The sequence below is a fragment of the Chaetodon auriga genome, chromosome 18 (genome assembly GCF_051107435.1).
Source record: "Chaetodon auriga isolate fChaAug3 chromosome 18, fChaAug3.hap1, whole genome shotgun sequence".
Taxonomy (NCBI): Eukaryota; Metazoa; Chordata; class Actinopteri; order Chaetodontiformes; family Chaetodontidae; genus Chaetodon; species Chaetodon auriga.
This window is the reverse complement of record NC_135091.1, coordinates 2,483,531-2,509,877: the sequence shown is the minus strand read 5'-3', so window position 1 is coordinate 2,509,877 and position 26,347 is coordinate 2,483,531. Positions and strand designations below refer to the sequence as shown.

At 45.3% G+C, this 26,347-nt stretch overlaps 1 protein-coding gene across 4 annotated transcripts in view; it reads right to left on the bottom strand.

Moving 5' to 3' along the window:
- The window catches only part of hivep2a (HIVEP zinc finger 2a), a 93,683-nt gene that overhangs the window by 51,025 nt on the left and 16,311 nt on the right, over positions 1-26,347 (bottom strand). For 3 of the 4 annotated variants that reach the window (XM_076755948.1, XM_076755950.1, XM_076755951.1), the window contains exon 3: positions 175-225. The gene's annotated coding sequence lies outside the window, so the exon portion shown is untranslated. Of the gene's footprint in view, positions 1-174; positions 226-10,502; positions 10,952-26,347 lie in introns of those variants that run through there. The other variant, XM_076755949.1, reaches the window with a different exon arrangement.

Sequence of the window (26,347 nt, the reverse complement as noted above, 5' to 3'; positions counted from 1 at the left end):
ACGGAGACCATCCAGAGGTGAAGGACACGACCCTGCGCCTCCCTGGACGAACCTCAGATCATGTGTATAAAGAAACACGCTCGGTTTCTCTCACACACACACACACACACACACACACACACAGAGTGCAGCGCTGAGGAGTCATCTCAGCTACAAAACGTGTGGTTTGCTCACCTGTTGGTCCACACATGCTCCGTTTGGTTTCAGCGTCCTCACAGGGCCATCCTGAAAGAAGACACACAAGACAATGATGATGAGTGTGTGCGCAGGTCAGTGTGACCATATGCAAAAACAACACACACGTCAGGCTGAATTCGGGGGAAATGTGTGGAATATCTTCCATTGGATGCAGCCATGAGAAAAACATGTGCATCGAATTGCAAAGAAGAAATATTAGATGATCTCAGAAACTTCCACAGTATGAAAAGTGAGGTGGGAAACTGTATGTTAAGAGGTTAAATATGTGTGTGTGTGTGTGTGTGTGCATTTCTGAGGGAGTCTGGTCACTATCGTAACAGGAAATAAACAGGATGTGGTGGAGGAAGTGGTCACCGGAGGTGTGAAGCAGATACCCCTCCCTCCCTCTTTACTACCACACACACACACATTCAGAAACACATTCAACAGGAAGAAACGAGAGCTAGACAGAGACACAGAGAAAAAAGAGGAGAAAGGGTGAGAGAGGAGGTGGAGGAGGAGAGAGAGAGGGGTGAAAGAAAGCAGAGGCAGAGAGGAAGAGGAAGGGAGAGAAAAACAGAGGGGGCAAGACAAATGGGGAGAAGGTGGAGGGAAAGAGGAGGCAAAGGGGGAGTGAGAGTGAGGGAGGAGGTACAGAAAGGAGGTAAAGAAGGAGAAACTGAGAGAGAAAGACAGGGGTGAGAGAGGGAGCAGAGGGGGGAGAAAGACAGAAAAAGGGGTGAAGACAAAGTGAGAAAGACTTATAGGAAGGGGGAGGTAAAGAGAGGAGAGGAGAAAGAGAGAGGGATGGGGAGAGTGAGCAAGAGGAGGCAAAGAGGGGAAGAAAGAGTGATGAAGTGAGGGAGAAAGAGAGAGAGGAGAGCGAGGGAGAGAAGCGAAAGGAGGAGGGAAAGAAAAGATGGAGTAAATAGAGTAAATGTTAGAGGGCAGGAGAGGTGGGAGGTAAAGAGAGGAGGCGAAGGGGAGGGGGAGAGGCAAAAGAGTGAGATAGAGACAGAAGGAGGGGTGAGAGAGAGAGAGAGAGAGAGAGAGAGAGAGAGGGGGAGAGAGAGAGAGGGGGAGAGAGAGAGAGAGAGAGAGAGAAATCTCAGAGGCAGGAAAGTTCCTTCAATTCATCTCATTTGTCGTCTCTCAGCCACATGGTTTAAGATGTGGCAGAGAACGGAAACGCACACACACACACACACACACATACACACACACACACACACACACACACGCTGATGGAAAACGCCAAAGAAACACACAAACATCCACACACATAGCGACAATGTAATGGATGGAAAACATCAAAACACACAATGACGGAGAAGTGGACAGTCACATGTGCCGCACACGCGCACGTGTGCACACATGTGTACGCAAGCGCGCACACACACACACACACACACACACACACACACACACACACACACAGTGGGATGGCTGTTTTGAGATCAGATTTTTCCGAGTCGTCCTCTTGCTCTGGTCTGCCAGGACGAAGGCAGGGAAAACTATGACACTGTTTTTCTGTTTCATGTCTGTCAAAACACACACACACACACACACACACACACACACACACACAGATGGCGAGGCAGACTTGTGTGTGTTTCCATCTGTCTGAACTGAGCTTTTCCAAAGAGGAAAATGAAGCTGCGCTGGATCTTTTTTTATTGGACTTTTTCTAACAACATGATCACACTTAATCTACAACGCAGCTCCTCTGCATGTTTTACCCATAATCCATCTACGGCGCGTCCAGCGAATGATTCCACGATTCAAAGGACCTGAGGTGAAACTGACCAGGTCTGCTCATTGATTATAATACCACAGCAGCGGGGGGTTCGTTTTCCAGACTGACACGAATGACGAGTCTTCGTCTTTTCTTCTCCTTTTTGTCAGTTGACCTTTGACACACAAAATATGAAAACGACAAAATAACACATCTGAGAAGAGAGTTAAGCGAGTTATCTTCTTACTATCATCACATAACCACAAATATGATAATTGCATCACGCCAGCTGCAGAGAGGGTGATATAATTTCAGCAGCTGGCGTTATACAGTAGCCTTAATCAGGTTAAGATCATTAGTGTGAATGTAAACACACTTAAGGAGGTCTAATGAAGCTGATGTAAGTTATGTGACACCACAGGCTTTAAAGGGAAAGCCCATGAATTATTGCGTTTATAGGAACTGCTTTCATTTTGCATCTCATTTTCTTCTTTGGATCATCACCAAGGAGAGATCTTCACAGTCTGCCTGTTTATTTGCAGCTACTACTGCAACTTTCATGCACTCAGGCGATCTAAAGATAGTCAGAGTCAGCAAGAAAAATCTGGTTCACGCATTTTAAGAAATGACTTGTTTCAGTGACACGATGAAGGAAGCACAGCAGCTCCTCAGGGAAACGTTGAGTCGCCTTGTTTCCCTTGTTTCCACCACAGTCTTATTGCCAAATGATCACAAAAGCAGTTTTTTTCTGATCAATAACATGTTCTCGAGGTTTAATAAGTGCAAGCAGCAATGGAGGAGCGTAAAATCCTTCAAGTTCAAGCATAAGTCTGGTGTTTTTCTATATATTTCTTATTGTGAATGAATCCTGTATTTAAAAATATCATTTCAAAACCAGAATCTTGAACTAGATGCATGAAAAAAACACGCTTCTGTAACATTCGTGTTCAATCATCCCTTCTCTAGCTGTTAGCTGTAAGCATTAGCATTCAAAGTACTTATACTTGCAAACTGTACTCAGCTGAAGTACATTTATTTACTTTGTTTAATCTTTCATGTTCCACTGAGCAGAAACTCTGACGCCTGCGGTGTTTAGCACCGTTAGCTCTATTAGCTCTGTTAGCTGTGGGGTATTAGCAGCATAGCTGTTAGCTCCATTGGCGCTATTACCTCAGTTAGCTGTTAACGTCACTCTGCTGCCCACCAGCTGCTAACAGCTAGCAGCCAATTTCAAGACAAATTTGTTGTATGTAGCATTATGAGGAAAAAAGAGGGTGCATGAATTTACTGCCTCCTTTCTGATTTTAAAAAGTCATATTTTTGATGCGAGGATGATCACTCATAAATACAAAAAACCCTTTTGTCCGGAGGCGTCTCGGTCTGTTCCGCACATATTTTAAATCATCTTCAGGACGACGGGATGACGTTAGTCTCGAGCCCTGACCGAGGCTGTTTCAGGAGGTGCCTTGCTCAATGTCAATGTGGTTTTTCACTTACTCTCTACACACTTTCCAGCCAGACTGGGAAATTTCAACCAACCGCTATCCAATATTAAGTCCACTATATCTCAATCCTTTGAACTCTCTCTGCCCCAAATTACAAACCAAGAACATGTCGCAAGCATCGCGTTCATCGCGTTCAAATAGTTTTAAATACAGTATTTCTGTTCGTTAGCCGGTGGAGTGAGTGTGGAAAGAATGAGGACAAACCGATGAAAGGAAAAACTCAGCAGAGAGAGGGGATGACATGCAACAAGGTCACAAGTTGGATTCAAATCCACAACATCTGGAATACATGGCTGCAGGGTGGGAAATTACCACCAGCCACCAGCCAAACTCTGGCAACTTGTGGCTGTGACTGGTAGGCTTGTCTACTGGGCCCAGCTCTGGCAGGTAACCAGCCATCATTTGGAGTTTGATTCTGTTCTAAGTAGTATATTCGGCTGCCAAAATGAGGAAGGAAGTAAGTGAAAGGCTGGCAGATAAAAAGCCTCAGTCTCCTTCCCATCTTCCCTGATAGTCTGCACAGTGTGCTAGCCAATAAAAGACAGTTGATGTAAAAAACAACCTTTAAAGCCACGTGACTTTGTGAAAGCAAGGGATTAAATCTGACTAATCGCATCCCTCCCCTTCGACTTCTTCTACCTTCTTTCCAGACTTGGAGATGGAAAGATCAAGGTAGAGATGAGACACGAGAGAGCAAACGAGAAACAACGAGGTGTGGAATATTCCTCTGTTGATTTTCCATTCAGCGCAGACTAGGAAGTAAAAAGGCCTCCGGGTGAGGAAAAATGTGGACTCTATTCTCATCTCTTCCCTATTCTGTTTTCCTCTTCTCTTCTACAGCGAACTTACAGCCATCCACTGTTCGTATTTATGTTTGTATCCTAGTCCTGCTTCTCATCACCCTATTCTTTCCAGCTGTGTCCCAGTTTTATAATCCTGAAACAATCAACCAACCAGGCAACCAAGCAAACAACCACCAAGCAACCAGCTACCATGTAAGAGGCGATCCAAAGCAGCTAAGGCGACACCTGACGAGCTAACAGATCCGCTAACTTTTCTGGCTCTTTCAAACCAACCGGCCAATTAACTCGCTTCGCAGCCTATACATATCATGCAAATGTGACAGAATTTGTCATCTCAGTATGTCTCTCCCCACGTTTCCTGTCACTCCAGAAACACCAATCAGCAACACAACACCTGTCCATCCAATCAACTAAAACTCAGCCATCTTTAAAGCCTAAAATCTTGGTTTTGACAAATCAAACCATTTGACAATTCAACCAACTCTGACAAGAATCCCAACAACCAAAATCAACAGGACAGATTCATTAAAAAGACAAACAAATTCCACCGTCAAACAAACAGCCGTCCACCAACAAACCCGTGCAAGTAAACATCACAGGAGCTTCAAGTGACGCATTCATTTCATCACCGAAACGGTGCAACCAATAAACATCCAGTTATGCTATCGACCAGTTACCACCAATCACAGTCTAGTTTGGTATCATCCGTGGCTCCTTCACTGTCCAACCACACAGTCGGTAAACTAAGCAACATCAACCAATCATCAAGTTCACAGCGTGTCACCATCCAGACGTCCAACCAACCAAACCCCAAAGAAAGCATCCAACCATTTACTAACCATCCAACAAACGAGTTGAGAAGAACCAATTAACCAACACACCACCAAACAAGAACCCAAAAAGTAGCTCATCAACAAGACTTCATTAACATCGAACCCTACTTAATAAACAGCACTCATGAATAACACATTATGAACATGAAGTAACAAACAGTCCTCCATCTGAACGCACATTCTGAACATGAAACCATCATCTCAATCAACCCGTCAATCAAGCATCTCAAACATCCACAAACTCTGGATAATTACAATACTGACATACTTCAGAGCTGTGTCGCATTGATTTTTGGGATTTTATGGTAGTTCTGCACTGTAGAGAGGAGAGGGGAAGGAAAGTGCCCAGTTTTTATTCCACTGTTAAGCTGCTCATTATGGAGCCAGACACCACGCACACACACACACACACACACACACACACACACGCACGCACACACACACACAAACCACAGAGGAATTTCCTAGTTTCATATAAAACTGATAATGGGATGTGTCCCAGCGGGAGTGGAAAATCAGAGGTGACTTACGAGCCTCCACATTCCAACCTCACACACACACACACACACACACACACACACACACACACACACACACTGGCCTCTTTCCTTGATCACACACACTCCCAACACACAAGCGCACTTACTTTAACACCTCTGGGAAAAGAGCGAGAGAGATGGAGACACAGACAAAGTTTGGCCGGCAGAAAACAGTTAACGCTCTAAGTTTCCATGTCTTCGCAGCGCCGGGCCTCTTTATCGTTCCTCTTTCATTTTGACGGAGAGGAAGGAGAAGCAGCCGGCCGTGCCTGAGAGGACGGGAAATGTGTCATTCAGTAAGAGGTGAAGTGAGATGATGGCGAAAAGAGGACAAAGCGGAGAGGAGAGGACAGACGGTCAATGGGCACGAGGAGATGAAGCAAAGGAGGGAAGGGCAGAGGAAAAGGAGAGTGAGCAGTAGGTAGAGGATGAGGAGAGAACAGGAGAAGTCTGAGAACAAGGCAGTCACAGGAGGACAAGAGGAAAAAAAGAGGAGATGAAAGGAGAGGTGAGGTGAGGGCAGGGGAGGAGGCTGAAGGAAATATGAGAGAAAGATGAAAGGAGAACGAGGAGAGGAGTAAATGACTCAAAGACAAACAAACAGAGGAAAATATTTGACTGCAATAAGCAACAATTCCTCCATACTTTCACTCCTTCTGCCGTCTCCCTCATCGCTCATCACTCTCTCCTTCCAACTGTTGTTCCATCATTCATCTTTACCTCCATACCTCCACCTCAGTCATGCCATCACCCTTTGATCACTCTCCCTCCGCCTTCCTCTGCATTTCCCTTCATCACTTCACCCTCTATCACTCCCTTCATAACCTCTTCTCTGTCTTTACTCGCTCTTATCTCCTCATCCTCCCTCCTGCCTCCCCCAATCGCCTCTTCCCTCCCTCATCTATCACTCTTTTAATCTTCCCTCTTAACTTCCATCATTCACTCGATACCTACGTCTCCCCTTCTCTCCTTTCCTTCATCTGTCCTTCAACATCCCTCATCCCTCCGACTCTTCCATCACTCCATCCGCATCCCTCCATCCCTGCGTCCGTCTGCATCCCTCTATCCTCACTTCCATGCTTACTTCTCTTTCCTGTCTGCCTCCATCTGCCCATCCCTCTCTCCTATCATCCCTCCATCATGAAGCTCTGTTTGCCAGGCGACCAGAGGCTATGATATGCTGCCACTACCTGCTGTGTGTGCGTGCGTGTGCGTGTGTGTGTGTGTGTGTGTGGTCCTGGCAGCATTTGCAGCACAGAAGGTATAAGGGGCTTATACCTGCAGAGAGAGAGAGAGTATGTGTGTGTGTGTGTGTGTGTGTGTGTGTGTGTGTGTGTGTGTGTACGTGTGTGTGAGAGAGAGCGAGAGATGAATGTGGAGTGTGTCGTAAAACTGGACGTCAAGGTGATACGGCCACCTGTCCTGCTTGAGCGTGTGTGTTTCTGCGTGTGTGTGTGTGTGTTAAGGATACTAAGAGGAAGCCGGGTTGTGTTTGGTAACATGAGTTTTGTGGTTGAGTTACGACACACACACACACACACACACACACACACACAGAAGAAGCACAAATATAGGTCAGAGGTAGAGTTGAACTGACAGAGATGTCAGAGAGACGGTGAGAAGACAAAAAACACAAAAAAATATAAGTACAACTTAAAACTCTCACCCAAGTTTTTTATAAATACTGTGAGTTTATGAAACGGAAAATGTATTTTCTGTATATACGAAGGTGTTTCACACTAAAATGTGCCGTTAGCTGGTCTTGAAAAACAACAAAAAGGAAAAATTAAGACAAATAAAAAACAAAGATCTGATCAGTTTTGAGTTTCCTTAAAAGACGATTCCAATTTCTAATAAACTGAGTCTTATTTTTGCTGTTTTGTCCAGTTTTTGGCGACGCTGCGGCAACATCACGTAAAAGAAGTCAGACGGTGTTAAAAAAGGCGAGCAGTCAGATGATCAGACGGGCTGTAATTCATTCAGAGGCGCTCGCTTTCAGTTTCACCTCAAAATAAAGCGGTTTCGATCGTTTGCATACACGTTGTTTATTGTAGCGTTGTGAGTGAGAACAGTCTTATTAGAAGTGATTGAAAAGACAAAATCATGACAATTAGACCCAAGAAAAGAAAAATCCTCAGCGTCCACCTGCTAGCTTATCCTGGACCTTCAACCACATCAGCTGAATCCTACTTGCTCCACTGAAATGACCCTTTCTTCCTTTTCTGTAGGCATCCATTTTGCTAACTGCTGTTAGCTAACACGAATGCTAACCGTCTCCGGTTTTGTGTTTATTCAAAACAGCCGACATGCCACTTCCTGTGCAGCAGAGGATTTTTCCTGAGAAACAGCTGCCCCGCAGATTTTACCACGCAACAGCAACACAACATGCTTAAAAATAAAAGCAGATAGTGTGTGATGCTCTCTGTGACGGATTAGCTGTCTCTGCAGGATGATTTTCATACGCAAATGAACAGGAACCTGCCCGGAAGCAGGGAAAAACACCGCCGGTCTTTGGAAACTCGTTAGCAGCCGTATAAAGTAATGGGCTTTTTTGTAGTAAATGGGCTGAAACGTGAACCAAACATCGTTTTCTGGGTTTAATCAGCATCAGTGAACGTTAGCCGTAGCTGTTTGTGCTAATCCCGTTTCCCCATGCTTCAGTTATTTGGAGCCTCTGCTCGCTCCTCGTGATGTACAACAGCACGTTTCTGGGAAGGAAGATCTCAGAAGACTCTTCAGAGTCACAAAAAAAAAAACAACAACCCCCAAAACAAATCCCATTTAAATGAGTCTCTGCTGAAGTAAAGCGATCAACTGTGGCCTCAGACACACATCGCCTACTCACCCGACTGCAGAGCATCACACACACACACACACACACACACACACACACGTGCACAGCGAACGCACACGTGCACATACCGGGGCAGAAGCAGCTCACTTCACTGTCTGAGAATTTGTGAATGGAAAAATGGTTTAACACACTTGGCGAAGCAGCAGGACTTCCTACGCTTCTTTCTAAGAGGACTGGAGGAAGTGATTGTCTGTCTGTCTGTCTGTCTGTCTGTCTGTCTGTCTGTCTGTCCCTCCGTCCGTCTGTCTGCTTGTCTGTCAGCCTCATCGGTCTGTCTCACTTTGACTGTTTCGCCGTCTCACTGTTTGCCTGAATGTCTGTGTGTCTGGCTGTTTATGGCGTAGTGTCTTTTTCCATTTGTCTGCCTGTCTTCCTGTGTGTGTGTGTGTGTGTGTGTGTGTTTTTTGTCTGTCTTTTTCTGTTTGTTTACCTGTCCGTCTGAATGTCAACTTGTCTGTCTGCTTGCCAGTGTTTTTGTTTGACTCTCTATCTGCCCACCTGTCTGTCTTCTTGCCTCCCAGTCCGTCTGTCTGCCTGACAGCCCATCATACGTTTGTGTCATTTTATTCATCTTTCCATCTACAGTATTTATTGAACTGTCTGTCAGCGTTTGTCTGGAAAAACAGACAGACAGCTGCGTCTTTTTCCACCGTCTCTCTCCGTCTGTCTGTCACCTGATCCACACTGACTCCATTATGACATGTATATTAAAGCAAAAGGTTGTTTTGGCAGCTTAAAACCAAATGATGTGCAACTGGATCAGGCAAATTTCAAAATAAAAGCATTTCCAAAGATCAGAGGCTGTTCCACTCGCAGGACAGACAGTTTACGGAGAAACAGCAGAGGAGCAGATAGGAGGAGAAAGGAGACAAAATGAAAGGGGAATAAAGGGAGAAAAGGAAGAGGAAAGAGGAGAGGAGAGGAGGAAATTAAAAGCAAAGTGAAGAGGAAAAAAGACCAAAACTGAGAAGCAAAAAACAGAAAAGCAGAGAAGGTAAAAGTACAAGAGAAAAAGAAGACGTAATAGAAGAAGAAAGAGCGTAAAGAGAGAAAAGAGGAGGAGAAGAAGATGACAAGAACTCGCTCTCAAGGTCACCGTACAGTAATCGCACCTCTTTGCTTTGACAGACGATCGGCTGTGTTTGTGTTTATTTCTGTGTGTGTGTGTGTGTGTGTGTGTGTTGTGTATACGAGCTGTCGTACAAGGGAGGTCCCAGCAGCGAGGCAACACACACACACACACACACACACACACACACACAGAGTCAGCCTGTTTTCTTGTAAATCACTGTTCTCAAGGCTCGAGACGACCAACACCCTGCGTGTGTGTGTGTGTGTGTGTGCGTGTGTGTGTGTGTGTGTGTGTGTGTGTGTGTGTGTGTTACGGTGGCACCCCTCGGTTAATGGAGGGAACTGACACCACTGTGTGAGACAGTCAGCTGTCCAGTGTGTGTGTGTGTGTGTGTGTGTGTGTGTGTGTGTGTCCATTAACAGCACCCTGGGAGAGAGTAGAGGTTGATGAGGGATGAAGGTTTGAGTAGACAGACAGACAGACAGACAGACAGACAGGTAGATGGGTTATCATGAGATAGAGGGACACTGGAGAACAGAGAGGGAGAGGAAGAGGGAGAGGAAGAGGGAGAGGAAGAGAAAGGCAAATTTCTGATTAAGAAGCTTATGTCACAGCTACCCTTGCCACACACACACACACACACACACACACACACACACACACACACACAAAATCACACGCGAGCGATTACCACACGCTGTCATTCACGGCTGCTGCATCGCCACGACAACTGCGGACGAGGACATCCCCCCTGCTTGGTTGCAACACACACACACACACACACACACACACACACACACACACACACAATCACATGTAAATACACATAAACGCACAGACAGAAAGGCAGCCGTTAACACACTTAGAAAAACAAAAGCGTCACAAAGAGAGAAAGAAGTACAGACAGACACAGACACACACACACACACACACACACACACACACACACACACAGACGGACAGACGGACGGACTGTGAACCAACCTGGCCGGCTCTGCCTCTCTTTCACCGAAAGCATTCCTCCGTGTTCACACTCCCTCCTTCCATCGCCACGGTAACACAGACACACCGACCGGCCGACCCTCACACACACTTTCTCTCTCTGTGTCACACACACGCGCTCAAGTTTAAACTCCCAGTGCGTCCAGTTCGTCAGCAGCCACCCATTCATCCATCCATCCATCCATTCCTCTGTCCGTCCGTCACTCTGTGTGTTTACATCCGAGCGCGCTCACTCGTTCACTGGGCAGGCATGTGTGAGTGTGTCTGTCGGAAGGTGTGTGTGTGCGTGTGTGTGTGTGTGTGTGTGTGTGTAGCAGAGTGGGAGCCCTAGAGAAACACTCCTCTTGCCACAGGAGTAAAGCCCAGGCGTGACGCAGAGCCAGAAATAGATGGAGGGGCTGCAGCTGGGGGGGAGGCGCTGGGCCAACACGTACGGCACTTTTGCAAGGACGTGCACGCTCACACACAAACTTTTCCTGTTTGTAAATACACACTTTAATACACACACGCACCGAGATTTAGAAAACTTTGACACAGTAAATGGAGGCATATGTATATATGCTGTATGTGTGTGTGTGTTTAGCATGTAGCATGTTTGTGTGTATATAATAATGTAGTGCATAGGTATCTTTTAAACTGCTGACAGTCACGTGACCTCAGTCCATGTTTCACTTACGCAAAAAGACCCTGAAAAAAGCAACCAAATTACTTGTCCACTTTACTTTTCTGACTAATGTGGAAGCAAACGCACTGAAAATGAAGCTGAAATCAGCACCTTAACGTCACCGTTTCATTTCCAAAATGAAAGCAAAAACCGTCTCCCTGCTCACACACTGCACTCACACTGTGTGAAGACCAGTGACGGCGCTGACAGCGCGGGGCGGAGCGGAGGGAACCTTGGAGCTGACGCTGAAACGCACTGTGTCCTCGTTAACTTGACGAACCATGAAACATGTCGTTCATCTTATTGCACTGCTGCATCCGGGTACATCCCTCCATCCTCAGAAAACATTTGCAGAGCAAGTTTTTTTTTTTTTCCCCAACATTTTAAATCCTGTATTGATTACATTCATGTTCACTAGCTGCTCTTCTTCCTCACTGCCTTCATCAGGCATTACACCGCCACCTGTGGATCAGAATAGTGTGAAACCCTTGGCGGTGCAATTCGTGTATGAAAGGTGCTTTACGAGTAAAGTTTATTATCATTATTATTATTAAAGCTATGACATCACAACAACGTGATTGGCCAGTTGCGATGACAGTCCTGGAGCAACGTATGTGATGTTTTAGGACCAATACCAGCACAGAATATCAGATTCTGCCATCTTTATTTAGACATTAAATCATACACTGGATTAGGACGGTACGATAAGAAACCGCAAACACACACGCAGCCGTTAACGCATGCATTAATAAAACACATGCATAATACAAGTACACACATGTACACAATGAACACATACTACAACACACTCATGTTTTTCAGTCTCACTCCCAGTGTCTGCATGTGAGGTGTGTGTGTGTGTGTGTGTGTGTGTGTCACTGACACTGGGGCCCATCCTGTTGTGCACTGAGAATACTAAACATCAACGCATTTCATATTCATTCCATATGAATCATACATTCATGCGCAGCGGGCCAACCTCAGGTCAGCGCTGGTATGTGTGCATACTGTGTGTGTGTGTGTGTGTGTGTGTGTGTGTGTGTGTGTGTCACACAATGCAGTATATTTGCAGACCTCAGCACTATGCAGCCTGCACCTGGTTTAACACTGATGTATACTATGTATTATGTATTCACACACACACACACACACACACACACAAGGAGATGTATGAATTATGTACATGTGCAGCAATCTATCTATAAATAACCATCCTATTATTTAACTTCACATCATGCAATAAGTGTCTTTGCTTTAAACTTACTGTAGATCATCAGATATCATCTGATTAACAAGCCAACATTTAATGGAGACGACAGGCGACGTGTGGACACACACACGTCTCCTAACTGGGCCAGGTAGACATCTGTTCTCTCCAAACTGGACATTCATAATTCAGTGCCTTATTGTTGACTATAAGATATCACACAGACGAATAAACATCCACACACGCGCGCACACACACGCACGCACACAGACGGAGTAGCGATGCTGATTATGAAACAGCTGTTGAGTCGAGGGCTCTGTATGTATCTGAGCTGCGAGAGTGCGGCTTACATAAATACTTGATCATATCTGGATTGCTCTCAGTCTGAAAATATATAATCCTCCTTGTTAGGATCACTCAGCACGAGGACGGAAAAGAGAAAAGACGAGGGGAAGCGGAGAAGAGAGGAGTGAGGGATGGAGGAGGGAAGAAGCGTCAGACGGAGGCCGAGCCTGCGAGCACATCGCCTGAACATCTCAGCACGATCGGCGTTGACGTCCAACAACTTCAGCTCCCGTTCGGCTGCGACACTCTCTGGATGTGATGTTGTGATATCCTGTTATGGGTTTATTAACGTATCATTCCAGTGTGCTCACCCCTGCTGATCACACCATAAAAACAGCCTATATGATGCATTATTACCATATTTGTTACAGTACAGTATACATATATACAGTATATGTTACAGTACTACAGTGTTTTCATAAGCTGTGCATATTGTGCATAATGCATAGACTCATGAAATTCAATGTCCTCTCTATGCAACACCATTTCCCAAGTGCAATACAACACATGACACTGGTAGTTTTTTCATACGAATACTGGCAGGGGAATTTTTAAGGCAAAAATAAGTCTTTAATAATAAATAAGTCTTATTTTATCAAGGTTTACAATGTGATCGTAAACAAGGCTTTTTTTTTTCTCCATCTTGATGTCAGTTTATGTTTGACTTGACTTTGATGATGCATCTTAAACTGTCACCGAGTTCGTAAAGTCTTCATCGTTTGAAGGCCTGTTATCTATTTCCTGCTCTACAGGAAGTGATGCGTTTCGTCCTTCCAGGTTTGTTTTCGTAAACAAAGGAAGCGAAACTGCTCAGTAGGACAGTTAACGTTACTGAGACAGCGCCACCTGCAGGACCAAAGAATCGCCCTGAATTCACTTTGTCACTGATGGATGAGTTCATGCTGAGACACCGCTGAGGAGCACGCAGCGGCGAGGACACCGAAAACTGACGGACCAGATGAGTTCAGGTCAAGATGGAGGATGTGGAGCGAGACGTAATTTGGACCCCGTGATCAAACCGCTGAATGGAGACCGTTTGTCTTTTGTAGCCCTACTCGCTCTTCTTCTTTGTTAATGGGGAATATTAATTTCCTGTATTCCATCTTTACTGCATTAATATTTGATGATTAAATATGGCTGGAAGCGTCTCATCCTCGTCCCCAGCCGGGCTCTGTCTCGCTCTTTGTGTCTCTGCCGCTTCACTTTCTGTCTTCCAAAAAGTCTTCCTGTCTGCTGCGTTGTGTCTTGTGTTTCAGTCTCCTTTTCCTTTCTCTGTTTCATTCTCTCATCCTCGACTCCCAGACTTTCTTTTACTGTTGCTTCTCCTAATTTTTCCTTTTCATATTTAAATCATTGTCCATCTGCTTCCTCTTCAAATGCCTCCCTGTCAGTGTTTTCTCGCTCCCTCCTCTCCGTCCTCTCGCCGTGAGCCGGGTTCAGTCTGGCTGTTTGCCGACCAGATCCCGAGCCTTGGTTTCTGTTGTTCCCATGAGTGACATGACATAATGCGGATCCAGCCAAAAACCCTGGAGTCGCCGATCCAGCAACAGTTGTTTAAACACATTCGATATCCAACAGCCAATGAGAATGCAGCATGAGGCCAGAAAGAACCAGTGAATCTGACTTTGTGTCTTTTTGCTCGTTTTCTTGAAATCAATCAATCACACAAGCTACTGCTAACATGTTTAGCGGTCCTGTCTCAGTGATTGCAGTCTGTCTTGCTTCCAGAAGGTCATGATGATGCAGAAATGCCACACGAGTACGAACATCTGCACTTTAGTCGCAGCGTCAACCATTTGGCTAACATTAGCGAGCTAACAGCAAACGGGTTCTACGAACTACGAGCGAGACAACCGTTTGCTCGTCCTTACAGGTTCTGATTCACACCGCGCTCCCACCCACACAGATCGGCAGGTGGTTGCACTGATCTGGGATCAGATCCATCACCTCAGAGCACCTTCTGGGTGTTCTGAATATGCGGTGGACAGAACGAAGGCTCGTTTCTGTTACTGTCTTTGCTGCGATCACTGGGGACAGATGCTGTCGGAGGCTAATTTCCACAGACTGATGTAGTTACACGTGTGAGCAGTAAAGATTATGGATGCATCTCAGAGAGGCAAACGTTACACCTGTTAAACACCTGGCTCAAATACATCTCAGATCACATCCAGAGGAGCTTCGAGCAGCTCAGTTTAAATCCGTCTTGAATGCTTCTTGAATGCATTTTAGACTTTTTTGACATCAGATCTCTCTCTGATCAACCTCAGAAATGTGTGGAAACGGGCTCTTAATCTTCTGAAAAGTCTCCATTGCTTCTTCTTCTGCAATTTTCACTGCCAGAATTGTGTTGCATCAACTCCAAGCAGACCACTGTATCCAAGGAAACTTGGTCATCCACTAAGACAACAGCTGGCCAGTCTGCACACGTCCTCTCACACTTCTCTTCTCTTTGTCTCTCGCTCCTTCACACACCAATCCAAACTACAGTTTCCCTCGCTGTGAAATAGAAATTCACTGGTAAACAGACAAGTGCACACAAGTCCTCACACACACATTAATGCACACACACGGACACACACCTGCATGGCAGCGCCTGCAAGTGCCCACATGTGGAGTGTTACACACACAACATTCAAACACACACTTAAGATTCATGGGCACACACAACTGTGAGCGCCTGTGAGCTCGCCCATAAAATAATGCGCACACACACACACACACACACACACACACACACACACACACACACACACACACACGCACGGACACACACACCCCTATAGACAACAGAGAGCAGCCAGCAGCTTTGGAAGTGGAGCAGAGAAAATGCGAGGGCTGTTCTTTCCACAGCAGAGTTTCCCTGCAGCAAAGCACCATGGGAAACACGGTCCTAAAATGAGGTGTTTCTCCCGAACAAAGCCTGGAGAGGAGGAGGTGGCGTCTCCGTTAAAGCGGACACTGACACTGCGCGTGCTTGTGTGCACCATCACCGAGCAGCTCTTCACAGTTTCTGATGAGAAAGAAGCAAATAAAAAACGAAGTGTGTCCTTCATCCTGCGCTCGACATATTTCCGACCAACACTGCGATTAAACTACGATTCCATCCACCTCTGCTTCATCATCGTTGATTGTTTACACTGTAGATTATCAGTCATCTCCCAAAGACTTCGCTCTGTTTTTTCATAAAACGCTTCATGAATTGAACTGAGAGAAACAGAGAGGGACCACTTTAGCCTCTAAGCCACAGGGGGATCCAGTTTAGTGTTATGCAACCCTGCCATGCAAACACACACACAGGCACACACGCGCGCACACACGGGCCAGCTGTCCTTAATTCCAGCAGTGAAAACTATCTCTGTCTATTTGTCTATCTCTGCTTCCCTGTCTTTCTCTTTCTTCCTCTCTCTTCCACTATCTCTCAATCAGATCCGTCATTTTGTCAACACTACATGGACAAAAGTATGTGGACACCCCGTCTCGTCTTTCATGCTCGGCCCCTCGGCTCCACGGACGGGACACGTTAGCGCAGCAGCACAGGATGATATTTTAGGATGTTTCAACTCTTTCCTGTTTCATCAGCACAACACCGCACAGAGACAGTTTTCCCAGTCTGGTGTGGACGTCCCAGACCTCGACCCCATCCAACACCACTGGGAAGAACTGGAGCCCCGACTGGGAGCCAGTCTGCTGGAACCCCTTCAGCACATTAAGGCTCGTGGTTTCAGAATATGTGTGTAGCTCTCCCCCCATCACTTCACACCCTCTCTCCTTCCTTCTCTCACCATGTCACTCTACAGGGTTTCATGTTGCCCGTAGCACCTGTCGCCCCCTGGGGGTGGTAAAACGCACGCGCGCACGCGCACGCACACACTCGACTTACTTGAGGTTGGTGTTCATTAATAGAAGTCTTGCAATGTGTATAGGGGGCTTCCCACTCATAACAAGGATGACAAACACATATGCAGGCACATGTGCACACACACACACACACACAGACACACACACGCGCACACACACACATACCCGTATGCCAGCAACCTTCCCAGCAGGCCGAGTGAAGACTAAGCACAAAGCCTCGAGTTCACCCTCATTAAAGAGACTGCTGCCTGCCTCTGTAACACACACACACACACACACACACACACACACACACACACACACACACACACACACACACAGCAGTGGGTGGCTGCACAGGTACAGCTGACAACAGCAGCTGACGTCAGCTCTTAAAGGTTAACATGAGCTTGATTACTGATTGCAAAAAAAAAGCCAAAACACAGTGTTTACCCCAAACTTCTGCTCATTAAAGTTAACGAGTCAAACCTCAAAACACAAAGGTTATCCCCGACTTTAATTACAGAAAATCAACACAAACTCACATCATCCCACATACCTTTTTCCTGCAACACCTGTGACACGGTGCCACAACAGAAGCCACGAGGAAGAGAGCAGAGGAGCACATGAGGACAGAGAAGACAAAGAAGAAGATAAAACAAGAAAATGAACACAGTCGTCTCCCAACAACCTGCTGTTGTAAAATCACATGTACGACACGTTAAAAAAATGTGTTGGCATGCAGCAACATAGAGCCCCAGCCATCGGCATGCTGTCAAAGCCTCATGGCAGCTGTAGTTGTTGAATTCCAACATCATATCTTCTGCTAATAGTGTATTATTATTACTTTAGTCTCCTAACAAATGCACTATTTCCTCCTGTTTGAGTACAGAATGAATGATGAAATATCACCAGACCACTTAAACTGAGGGATGTCTATATCTCAGATACATTCTGGTTGTTGAACGTGGCCTAAAGTTGCTCTTAAACGTCCTGACAATCAGCCTAAATCAACCCAAAACTCAGCCAACTCTAGCAGCCATATATGGGCCCGATTAGACAAACATTTGGAGCCTCTTGTGCAAGAACAAAACCAAGTCAGCCGTCAGAATTAGCCATATTTACTTTACTGTTTTTCCTATGTCGTGTTTTCTTTAACTTATCTCTAAGCCAAAACTAAGCTTTGATTCATGAATATCAGCTGTATGAGAGTCTGCATCCATTTTGCTTGAACCTTAGTGACCGCCATTTGTCTGTCTGTCTGTCCGTGCGTCTGTATTTCTGTCTGTCTGCTCAGCTATTCGTCCCCCCGCGTGTCGTCCAGCTCAGGCTTGCCCCACAAAGCTAAAATTATTCAGGTCTGTCCCCACGGACGCTCCAGCTATGTGTCCTTTTCACAGAAGCCACTTTGGTCCCAGAGACATCGGGGGTATCCAGTTTAGACAAGCAAACTATGCCAGCACACACACACACACACACACACACAGGGTCTATGATAAATCACAGTGTGTCAGGGTTAGGAGGACAGCGCTGTCAATCAAAGCTGACTGAGACAAACTAACCCACCGGCCTACATCAGAGCGGCGCTCCGGCTGACTGACGGTGTCTGCAGAGTAACTAAATATTTAGAGAAACTTGACGCTTAGCGGTGCCGATCTGGCACAAAAGTCCAGATCAGAATCACTGTTTGGAATAAAAAGCCTCTCCAGGATACAGTGAAATCCTTCTTTAAAAGTTCCCTGATGCCTTTTTTTAACAAATAGTGGTGATGATGATGCTTTGCGTGTCATTTGCACTTATTCATCCATGTGTTGAAGAGCTTTTTGTGTACCTGTGAAGGGGACGACGAGCCGAGAGGAAATGTAGGAGGAACATTTGTTAACTTTGGAGCTATTGAATTATATTATAATGAAGGAATGAGAAATATCCTTTTTGATTTCATTCCTGCACTTCCTGGTTCTGTGCAATGTGAAATAAACACGTGCCAACAACTCTAAAGCTAACCAGTTAACATCCATCAGTTTGGTGTCATTAAGTCTATTTGGAAATCTGTGCTAACCAAATATATCTGGCAACGCTACAGCCAAACAAGCTGCAAAGAAGAAATGATCAGACAGATAAATGACTTCTTGTTACAGTCGAGGACTTGCTGCTTTGAACCGAGCCCGGTGAGTCGTCTTCCCCTGCTTCCGGTCTTTGTGCTAAGCTAAGCTAACTGACTCCCGGCTCCATAATAAACACACAGACATGAGAGTGGTGTCAATCATCTCATTAAAAGAAAGCAAACATGCGTATTTATCAAATGTAACTATTTCATGAAGGTAAGCTGGACTGAATTTGTGCGTTCGCTGCACAAACTGAGGATCAACAGTAAATAAATCCAGTTCAGAGCTTCTTTTTCTTTTTTTATTTAGGGAAGATCTGACTGCACGTCGTTCTGTACATGAGCTAAATGCTGATAATAAAAGCATCTCAATAAAAAGTTCCATCGAGAGCTTTGCTTTCTGCTAGTATTGTATAGTATTCTGCTGCAGAAACAGTCAAATTTTGTTTCCAGCTGAGATATTTCAAGTCATAATTCCAGCTGGGTTAAAATCTAAAATGGGCCCATAATGATGGCACTTTCAGTTAAGTGGTTATTTTAAGTCTTTGTTTGTCAAAATGATGCTTATAAAGATGGAATTGGATGTGCTGCGCTGCATCTCGTTAAGGAACTCTCGCTCTCTCCTCCCCTGAGCCGACAGCCAGAGAAGCTGCCAGGCTGGCTCTGGGTGTGCTTATGTCAGTCAGTCAGCCAGCGGTTCGTTAACTAATTAGTGAGCTCGTTTATCTCATTAGGCTCTGATTGATCTGCCAGCTGATGGACTGGCAACTGAGTGCCCTGTGTGTGTCTGCTGTACGTCAGACAGAGCGGGCTAATCGATATTAACAACACAGGGAAGAGTTTAACTGTTACGCAACCTCATTATCTGGCAGCGACTGCGTGGGGAGGGGGAGGGGGGGTGGGGGTGGGGGTGGGGGGAGAATTCCAGTGTTACACCAATGTCACCAGAAGGGCAGCCTTCCTGTTAGCAGCAGGAAATTAGCTCAGATAGCATGGCTAGCTGGCTGGATGGTATCTGATGGTCAGGGCAGTACAGTGTGACACGCACGCGCACACACACACACACACACACACACACACGCACACACGCACAGAGTAATGAGATACTTGATGTGTTTTTGTACACGTGTACTGAGTAAAGGAATATAAAGTACTTGATTACCTGTTATGATCAGCAAAAAGAGGAAAGTGTTTCGATTATTGTAATTATATTTTCATGTGATGACGCGTTTCAGTTCCATCGGTGTGCACTGTACTGCAGTTTTGCAAGAGTACAAATACAAGTACAACACTATAAAAACAAATACCAGAGTTTTTAAACATCCATAACATTTTTATGTTGTTAATAATAATTTGACAGTTCTGAAGACATTAAAAGAAGTCCTAGTAAAAAACATATCAACCCAAAATTGATTTTGTTTTTCAACATACGACAGAAATGATGTGATAAAAGTGAAAATTGATTATTAAATCATTTATTAACATAACGTTCGGTGAAACATTTAATTGACTTTGTCCTCTGACTGACGGACGTGAGGATCTTTATCATCCACTCGATTCTTTCTGTCATGTTTCCCTTCTGATTTACGTACATGTGCATCATCTGAGGAGGTCTGAGTTGTCTTGAGGTCACGCGTGTCGCAGTAGCTCAATTTTCTTTTTTTCCCATTTCAGCTGCTTCTGTTTGGCAGAATCCAACCTCTCTATGACTTACTTCCCCCTCGGGAAATTAAAGAAGGAAAAAACAAACAAATAAAGGAGTCAGAAGCTGACGAGTCACCCTCTGCTTCCCGACAAAAACAAAACAGGTTGTTTACCACAGACGCGGGATTCGGGATGCAGGCACTCGGAGCATGTCGGGAAAGCTTCATTAAGGCGCCGTGGGAAGACTTTTTTATTTCAGCCATTATTTCTCTGAGGGGGATTTCCACACATTCCCACCTGGGAGCCGCCCAGTTTAACCACAGCTGTGCACTGCTGGGACCTGACAGCTATACTGGGACAAACTGGAAGTTGAACCAGCAACCTGAGTGCCAAGCCAAAAAAGAAAGTCCTGAAACATTAGAGTTCAACGTAATTGTGTCAACCAGTAAGTAGAAACCAGTAAAGGGCCTTGACTAAAGTCCACAAAACAAACAGACGCAACCTAAAATAAAAAAAACCACAAGCTTTTTGGAAAGTCTTAAATAAAGAAAGAACCAATAAATTCTCATTTTCTGGGTCGTGTGTGGGCTTTGTTGGCTTGTTCATGTGAACTCTAATATTTCCCACATGACTTGAAGGCAGCATAAAACAAGAGGAGTCTGTATGTTGATTGAAAAAACATAAAAACAGGTGAAGCAGGCTTTGATAACTGCATCTAGAATGAAAGCGATCCATTACGCTGCTGTAACCTGAGTGTAAAGACACCCGGGGCACTTTGATGAAATGCACTGATGAGGTGAATCCAGGTGAAAGCCATTAACCTTCATTGATTCCTGTCTATTAAATTGATATTGATCACAGGGGAGGAAATGGAGATAAAAGATTCAGGAGCTGAGACATCAGGAAGATGTTTCAGTATGTTGTAGATTCAGTAGTCACAAACACACACACACACACACACACACACACACACACACACACTCTGACTGCCCGTTCACCTTTAGCTTTCCCTGATGACGCAACAGCTCAGCGAGGGCAAGGAGAGGCCAAACTGTAAAAAAATCTGGCTTTCCTCATCCACACACACACAAACACACACGCACGCACACACACACACAAACACACACACACAAACACACACACACTTCACAGCTTTCTGCATTGCCATTGCACCATTCAGCATCAAATATGCATCAAATTATATAAGAGAGGCTCTTATGTAACAGACTCTATCCCCTTCCATACCCCAGTGTGTGTGTGTGTGTGTGTGTGCGCGTGTGCGTGTGTGTTTTCATGCTGAGGTCTATGGCTAATGAAGCCATCTTTGCAGGGGCAAAACACAGAAACAGAGGGAGAGAAGGAGGAGGAGGAGGAGGAGGAGGAGGAGGAGGAGGAGGAGGAACTAAATATAACTCTTCTGGCCGTGAGCAGCATCGGAGAAACAAGAGGAGAGGAGAGGAGAGGAGAGGAGAGGAGAGGAGAGGACATATGGAGAGAAAAAAGGAGGATGACAGTGAAGTAAGGGAAGAGGAAAGGCGAACAGATGGAGTAGCATCCTTTCCTTGGAAGCCAAATAGAACTAAATGTTAAAAGTTACAGATTTGTGTTAACTGTTTTCCAACAGTCTGCTTCTATTTATATCATTTGTACATCCAGGGAAAGTTCACATCCACTTCTGTCCACCAAAGTTCAGTTACATCCCTCCGATCTTCAACAGTCGGTCCATCCCGGGGGCCACTTAATGGTTTCAAGTAGCAGCAGAACTGAAGATGAGCTGAAACCTAGAACAATGGGACGAACCGCACAAAAACACTGTTTCCAACACTTTTTGGTCTTTGACAGTCAAGAAGGAGCATAAAACTCACAAATGAGTAAACACGCTAGACAATGTACTGAACGACCCCGCAGGTCCAGTGAGAACGCCGACATCAGTCCCGTAGCATCCGATCCCAAAGCAAACCTCACGGGCGGGAAAGCTCCTTCCTGCCAGGATGCTCCAGCTCAGATCGGATCATCGAGGCCCAGGCAGCCTTCACTTCAATATTCACACAAGCTGCCTAAAAAAACAGCACCCCACGGACAGAAACATAACATATATAGCATAGCAATCAGCCACCACATAGCAGCCTCTTTGCCCAGCGCTGGAATCCACAGCTCTGACATTTCTGCCCACCACAAACCGAACGGGAAACCTTTAACGGCCTGAGGTCGGACTGAGAGCGAGATGGAGATAAATTACAGTGTTTGGTTTGGTGAAGGGAGTGAAAACCAACTAGGAGTGTGAGTGGGTTCATGTACAGCATGTATGCCTCTGTATGGGTTCATACCACGTATGTTTCTGCATGTGTGCCTCTGCACGCCTGCGTTTGTGTGTGCACATATTGGCGCACACACGTCTATTTAAACGTGCCTCATTTTCACGTGTGTTTATGTGCAGTACTCTTCTCTGCAATTCTGTTTTTATAGATATAAAAAAGTGTCTTAAACGCTGTATATCTGCAACACTACAACCTGCCAAAACCGGGCCAAGGGTAACAATTTAAGCTGCAAAAATAAAGACACGCAGCTGTCAAAAGCAGCTGATTTCTGACTTGAAAACACATAAAAGTTGTGAAACAACACCAAAGAATTACAGTAAGACACATGACAGCCAGCTGTGGTGACAAAGACAGGAAGCAGACTTTTCTGCTCACGCTGGAATGTGTGCACAAATTAAAACGTCCACCTAAATATCTGATTACACCTCAATATATCAGTACTACACATGCACAGTACAGCCATCCAGGCCAGCATTATAAAACCTACAGCTCCGTCTTCCTCTGGCCTTCATCTTACCTGCACGATGAGCGGAAACATGGCTGAAGGCCGTCAGCTCCCATCTCAACATCACGTTTTTGCAGACATGCATCAAACTAGGAGGAAGATAATGATCTACAGGCCATTTCCAAGCAACTTCAATATGCCTCGATAGCTGTTACGGTCCAGAATGGACCTGAAACCAAGTGCTTTCAGATGACTCATAATCTTAATGCTGCACCATAATGTGCTTTACTTTCATGCTAACAATCACAACTTTGGAAGGCACATCTCCGTATTTACATTTTATTCTAAACGAGACTTATCTGAATATATTTGCATAGATATTTCTGGTCCTCAGCTGAACGCGTCTGCGTTTAATATCCTGTGGGAATTAGATCGAGGGAGGACGGAGCAAAATTTACTGATGACACCGAGGCAGTCGAACAAGAGATCACACACACAGACGGCTGACAGCTGCTTCTGATCCTCCTATGTAGTTTAAGTTAACAGAGAGGTCTAATATCACCGAGTTGTCAGCCAAATCCTGTCACTGACACCAACAGTGTGTGTGTGTGTGTGTGTGTGTGTGTGTGTGTGTGTGCGCGCGCACGAGTGTGTTTCTGAGCATGGAAACACACATCAGGTACAAAACAAACAGTGAACACATCTAAGTGTCTTTTAATTTCGCCTCATGTCTCCTCAGTTAAAAGACTGAAACTGAAGAAAGAGACAGAGAGAGATGGTACAGCTGACAGCTGAGAGAAAAAGGAGGATCTGTTTTGAGTTTTTGGGTTTCTTTTGGCACGTCGGGATGAAAGAGGACATGAGGAGAGGAGGGGAAGGAGGAGAGAGGAGAGGGAAGGAGGCGAAAGGATGAGAGAGGAAAACAGGAGATGAGATTAAAAGAAAAGGAGAAAGTAAAGAGAGGAAAAGGAAAGGAGAGGAGGAGAAGGAGGAGGAGCAGAAAATGTGTAAGAAAGACATGAGATAAGATGGAAAAGTGAAAAGAGGAGAAAAGACAAAGAGGACAAGACATGAGGTGAAAGGAGAGGAGAAAAGAGGGCAGAAAAGAAAGGAGGAGAAGAGATCTAAGAAAAGGGAGGAAAACAGGAGGAGAGATGAGATGAGATAAAAAAAAGGGAAAATTAGATCAAAAGAGAAAAGCAAGGAAGGAGAGGCCAAGAAGAGATAAACGAGGAGAAAGAGAGGAGTAAAACGAAGGAGGAGAGACGCAAGGAAACTTAAAAGAGAGGAAGGAGGGGAAGACAAATTGGAAGGAAGGAGTAAAGTAAAGAAGAGAAGAGGGAGATGGGAGGGGAAGAAGGACAAGGGAGGAGAAAAGGGTGAGCTAAGATGAGAGGAGAAAAGGAAGTAGGAGAGGAGATGGACAGTGAGAAAATGGAGAGGAGAGAAGAAAGAAATAGAGATGAGAGGAAAGTTTAAAGGAGGAAAGATGGGGAGAAGGAAAAGAGAAGGAGAAGAAGGAGGAAAGGGAAGGATAACAGAAAGCAAAGGAGAAAAGGAAGTAAAAGGGGAGACAGACACTTAGAAAGGGGACATAAGAGAGGAAGGAGAGGAGGACAAATTGGAGGATGGACATGATGAGGACAGGAAAAGAGACAAGGAAGGATGGAAAAGAGAAGAAGAGAAAGGAAAGGAACTAAAGACACGCATAAAGGAGATTAGAGGAGGAGAAAAGGAAGAAGAGTCAAACAGTAAGAAAAGAGAAGAAAGGGAACAGGAAACGAGAGGCCAAAAAAACCAAAGAGAGGAGGAGATGAAGGGAAAGAGGAGAGGAGCAGATCAGAGAAGAGACAAACTGGGAAGAGACGAGTCGAGACAGGACGAGAGCAGAGGAGCAAGATGAGAGGAGAGAAGGAAAGGGAAGAGAGGAGAGGAGGAGAGAGGGGGATGAAAGGGAAGGGAGGATTGAATCCAGAGAAAGATAGACAGAGCTTTGAAGAGGAGGAGGGATGAGGAGGAAGAGGACGAGGAGGGAGGAGAGAGGGGGATCAGAGTGAGTGAAGGATGAAACAGGAAGCGAAAGGACAGAGAGGTTGAAAGAAGGATGGAGAAGCAGAGAAAAAAGACGACGAGAAACATTCAGAGTGATGAAAGGAGTGAGAGATAGGGAGTAAGAGGGGAAAAGTTTGAGTCTGACAGGAGTTAAAAAAGAGGAGGAGAGGAGAAGAGTGAGGGACGCTCTGTGAGGAGAAGAGTCCTCTGTTAAAAAGTGACATTTTTCAGTTATTTCATCAGTAAAAACACGTCCACCCGTGTCACAATGAGGAGAATCACATTTCTCAATATCAGATAGAAAATGATACGTTAAATCAAATCAAAGGTCTCGATTCGCACAAAGAAGCTGTTTGTGAACGAGGACGAATGTCAAACGCGGACAGACAAAAGCTCAGTCCAGGAGTTTGTGGGGAAACAAGCAGCTCTGGGCCGTGTCGCCGGTAATCGACTGTGACAGGTTCACTTAAACCTGAGACACAAAGACCAACTTGTCCAGCAGCAGCAGTGTACGCACACCACGAAGAGGAGCAATTATGAGCCTGTCGTCATTTTACACACTGACACTGATTCCTTGGATTTATAACAATGGATGCATCAAAGCGTCTCACACCAGTCCTGCAGTGTGATGAACTCAGCGTGCTCCAAACAATCATCGCTTTGCCAAAAGAAACAACCTACATACTCCTGCTGCGGAGCGCGGAGACACTGTGACTGCGTTCACATCGGCACTGAAACTGAAGATGCAACAGGGATTGGAAACCAGGATACGGTGCTTCCATGCCACAGTTTTCTGTTCGTACCATATCCAGACAGCATAGTTGGGTTTCTTGGAACCAGGGCTTATGAGGACTGCCGTACTCTGCATAAACCTTTCAGTGTTTGTTGGTGGAGCGGTCCTTAAATGGCTTCCGGTGAAGAGAAACGGCTTTGATTTGAGCTCGACCGTGATGGATGGGAAAGTTTATCCAGTCCAGGTTCCAAAGGGGTTTATAGGATACAGGCTGAAATGCTTTTGTCAACTTACAGAAGCGCTTCCCATGACTGAAGTCAAATTCAACTAAATGCCACGCAAGCTGCTTTTTGTTCAGCTTTAAATTTTTACTGGTCCACATATTCAGATTGGGAGCTGCCCAATAAAGCTACAGGCCTCCGGTGTTGGTTCATGTCTTGCTAAAAGGAAGTCTTCCTCTCTGAAAGCTATGACCGAG